The following is a 5,128-nucleotide window of genomic DNA, read 5'->3' as shown; positions in this document are numbered from 1 at the left end:
TTCTTCAGTTAACAGCTTCTTGCAAAATAACAGGTTGACTTTATTATGAACCATGATGTGAATGCTTACTACTGACTACTGTCTTTTGTCATAAATAGAAAATGAATGATTACTACTGACTCCTGTCTTTTGACCCAAGCAGAAGCTGAATAGACCAGGCGGGTCACCATAGCAACTGGACAGCTGACAGGAGGTTCGTGTCGGCACTGGCATAGACACTACCCGCCCTGCTATTCGCTTGCGAAGAATCCAATCTGCAACAGGGTTTTCCCGGTTTCAATTACTATTGGGAAGGAAAGCAAGGGGACCGATGGACTTTCTTGCTGCTAAGTGGAAGGAGGAAGAAAAGGCAAACCCCGAAGAGAAACCCATTTTCCAATACATCATCGACCTCAGGGATATACTGAGGGAGACTCTACAACAGGCCTACCCGCCTAGGAGAACTCTGGACAGGCCACCCGTAGAATCAAAGTTTACTACGATAGGTGGGCGGTACAACGACATCTAAAGGCGGGAGACGAAGTATTGGCCTTCCAAAACCAACAAGTTGTTAATGTATTGGATAGAACCATGTACTGGCATTCACCAGCGCCACCCAGATTATGGTCTGAGACTACACAACCAGGAAAACTACATAATAAAAACGTGTTGAATATCATCGACGAGAGGAAATCCCAGCAGTCAAAGTTATCCGTGCTGTAAAACAAATCGATCTGCCCTCTTTTGTTCCCCTAGTCGACATCCGTTCCCACGCTTTCTGCTCTCAAAATTCCTCAAATCCTAACCATTATGACCCGCCAATGCCACCCCCAATCCCCGTACATTTCATCTCTTATAATGTGGCGATTCTTCCCTCTCCTGAGACTAGCGACAATGTCGCCCTACCAGCAGTGGACCATGCAGTCGTAGAGAATGTTAACCCTGTCCATGTTGACCCCGAGTTGTCTCTACAGCGCCAGTTACCCCTAAAACACCTTTACCGAAAATACGAGAAGATACCCCGCATCCCGGGCTGATTCAAGGTCCCATCGAACGAACACGAGAAAAAACTTGATGAAAGAAAAGTTAATCCGACAAAAGCTGTGTCCTGTGTCAATCGCTTTGTAGCAGCAGATAGATACAGAGGTCAAAGCCATGTGAAACATGGGGGTCAATGAACTTTCATCACCCCTCCTTTTCCTCACCGGCTTTGTTGGTCAAGACAAAAGACAAGACGGTGCGCTTCTGTGTGGACTGTGTCCCGAGCTGAAGTTGATCATGAAGTTTTATAGGAAGACATTTATAGACTAGTTGTTAGAGCAACAAGTGTGTAATAACATTACTTTATGACTGTCAGGGACATGGGTTGTCCCCCCTGACTGTTTTAAGAAACATGGGTTGTCGTTCTTGGCTGTTTGATAATAAGAATGCATGATAGTGAGCATAACTTATGAAAGATCACATGACTAAACGAAATGTTCATTGAAACCCCTGAAGTTGTTGAGAACTCAGCTTTATCCTTCCCAAGCAAGTCGTCGAGGTAGAAAGAGGCTGTGAAGATTTTCTGTGTAAAAGAGACTGGGAATGCGAGTGATTCCTGCCTAGACAAGGTAGTGGATATGTATTTTGATTATTATTATAACGGTTATAATTATAACGGTCGTTGAAATAATGAGGTGGGATCTTAACCTTTGGTCGGAGATTTTGCTATCGGTAAAAAGGTGTTCTGTAGTAACACAGAGTAGACGTGCCATCGAATTGTGTATTCATTGACTAGTAAGGACTTCAAGAATCACCTGGGAATAAAGTAAGAGGAGAACAGAGAGGATTATACAAGTCGTAACATCACTTCATTAGTCTAAAGCTTAGCCAACACCAGGTGTCAGTGATCACAGGAGTCGTAACTCCTCCCTCATCAGTCTATACTCTGTATATACTCTATAGTAGAGTTGGCCCCCACCAACTATCGTACATCACTGAGTGGCTGGCACTGGCGGTACCAACAAGTGAGAGGATTCAAGGGGATGTGTGAGTGTGTGAGTGTGAGTGTGTGTGTGGTCAGACACAGACTTCACGTGAACGTGTGATCTTTTGTTATTGTGTTTGCGTTGGAACACCGGTCTGGCAGTTGATGTCACCAGTTGCAGTTCCCCTCTTCGGAGACTGTTGGACTTGAAAGTCTAAACTTGTGTGGAATGGATAATAGAGGTTTTATGACCCTAGGGGTGAGAGTAACATATGTAATGGATGTGTTATGTTAGGACTGTTGTTACTTATTAACTATTACTGGTATGTTCTTAGAGTAGGCTTTTCTTGCCTCCCCTTAAAGATAATAAAACTCCCGACCATAGAAAACAACAACAACAACAACAACAACAACAACAACAACAACAACAACAAACAACTACTACTACTACTACTACTACTACTACTACTACTACTACTACTACTACTACTACTACTACTACTACTACTACTACTACTACTACTACTACTACTACTACTACTACTACTACTACTACTACTACTACTACTACTACTACTACTACTACTACTACTACTACTACTACTACTACTACTACTACTACTACTACTACTACTACTACTACTACTACTACTACTACTACTACTACTACTACTACTACTACTACTACTACTACTACTACTACTACTACTACTACTACTACTACTACTACTACTACTACTACTATACTACTACTACTACTACTACTACTACTACTACTACTACTACTACTACTACTACTACTACTACTACTACTACTACTACTACTACTACTACTACTACTACTACTACTACTACTACTACTACTACTACTACTACTACTACTACTACTACTACTACTACTACTACTACTACTACTACTACTACTACTACTACTACTACTACTACTACTACTACTACTACTACTACTACTACTACTACTACTACTACTACTACTACTACTACTACTACTACTACTACTACTACTACTACTACTACTACTACTACTACTACTACTACTACTACTACTACTACTACTACTACTACTACTACTACTACTACTACTACTACTACTGAGCATGCTCTTAGCACTTAAGAACAAGAACGAAACATGGACAGCATACGAGGGACAGGAACACAAACAACATATGAAATGTAAAAGAATAAACAACCGTACTAAACAAAGAATAAAATGAAATTCAAAAACACAAACAGGAATCAAATAACAAGAACAAGAGCTGAGAGTAACATGATATTACAAAAGGAAGGGTGTGGCAAAGAACTAGCATTATGGGAAAGGTTGTTAGGAGTAATGTTTAAGTAAGAGGTGTGTGTTCAGTGCACGTGTAAAGGATTCAATAGCGGGTAGGTGGTAATATTTGGTAAGGAATGGTATTACAGAAACAGAGGTGTTGCTATGTAATGTTGGGTATTTGGTGAAGACAAGAAGGAATGGTATTACGGAAAAGGGGGAAGTGAAACTGAGCATCTGTTGTGATGTTTTACAGAAACACGGAAATATAAACAAAACTTTTACCAAATTTTTAAACGCTTGTTCTTCAGATTAACTACTAAGGTGTGAAACATTTAGCTAAGAGCACATAACTACAATGCCAGCTTTTTGTGACCACAGTGTTTACTCCTGTAGGGCACTAGTCATGCCTGCTAGTAATGCCTGCTAGTAATGCCTGCTAGTAATGCCTGCTAGTAATGCCTGCTAGTCATGCCTGCTAGTAATGCCTGCTAGTAATGCCTGCTAGTAATGCCTGCTAGTAATGCCTGCTGCTCACCTATGCACATAGTTTCATGCCTGCTGATATATTATGCACATAGTTTGAAAGTAAATGTGCTTCTGACTGGACAGTTATGGTAAATAGACAAGATAATAGTACACTGGTCAGTCAGTCTCTTGCAGCACATAGAAACAAACAACAGCTTGATTTCCTTTTACAAAACTATAATACAGCTAGCAAATTACAAGCAGCATCTGTAATCACTATTTACAATTTGCAGCATTTTGACATTTTCCAGCGACTTACTGTAAACAACAAAGCATGCAGCAAGTGAGACAGCGGGCCTGTGTGTGTGTGTGAATGTATGTGTGTCTCTGTGTGTGCGCGAATGTGTGAATGTGTGTGTGAATGTGTGTTTCAATGTGTGTGTGCGAATATGTGTGTGTTTGATTGTGTGTGAATGTGTGTGTGAATATATGTGTGTGAATGTGTGTACGCGAGAGTGTGTTTGAATGTGTGTGAATGTGTGTGAATGAATGTGTGTGTTTGAAGGTGTGTGAATGTGTGTGCATATGTATGAATGTGTGTGAATGTGTGTGAATGAATGTGTGTTTGAAGGTGTGTGAATGTGTGTGAATGAATGTGTATGTGAATGTGTGTGAATGTGTGTGAATGAATGTGTGTTTGAAGGTGTGTGAATGTGTGTGCATATGTATGAATGTGTGTGTGTGAATGTGTGTGAAGCACACCACAAAACATTAGAAAAAATCAAGGACAGCCGATCCCATCAGCCTGTTTTGCGAAGGGACACAACTCTCATATCACATAGTGTGAAGGTCAGCTTTTCTTGTCTTCCCCACACATGGCTTCGTTGCCAAGGGAGTGTGACGTCATTTCCGGGTAGCATCTAAGCAACTGAATAGACGGACTCCTCAAGGGTGCTGTAGGGGGGAGGGGAGTCGCCTTCTGTGGGTGGCTGTACCTTGGCCTCCTGCTCCTGTTGATAAGAGGAAAACACGTGACCGGATGTTACTACTCAACTGTGACCTCATCATGGCAGGCTCTGTCACACAAATTGTGTGACCCTTGGACACACCATCACTAAAGTAAACAGTTTATTAATTCATACCTTTTTGGCACGTGTGTGCCTCAGAGAAAGAGCGAGAGAGTGAGTGATCAGTCTACCCAGCACGTGAACAACCACCCGGAAACCTACCCGTAGCACAGATGAGGGGTTGGCGGCAGCACCTTCCTCAGCTGTTTCCGTGGGTACGAAGGCCCCGTTGGTGAAGCCTGAAATCGGATAAGGGGTGGCGATGCCTGGGTAGGGCGGGGGAGCGCCAACCACATACACGCTGTTGTAGGCGGGAGGGCTGGTGGCAGTGGTGTACAGCAGGTTGCTGGTGCTGCTGCC

The sequence above is a fragment of the Pomacea canaliculata genome, linkage group LG8, assembly GCF_003073045.1.
Source record: "Pomacea canaliculata isolate SZHN2017 linkage group LG8, ASM307304v1, whole genome shotgun sequence".
NCBI lineage: Eukaryota > Metazoa > Mollusca > Gastropoda > Architaenioglossa > Ampullariidae > Pomacea > Pomacea canaliculata.
This window is presented reverse-complemented; position numbering follows the sequence as displayed.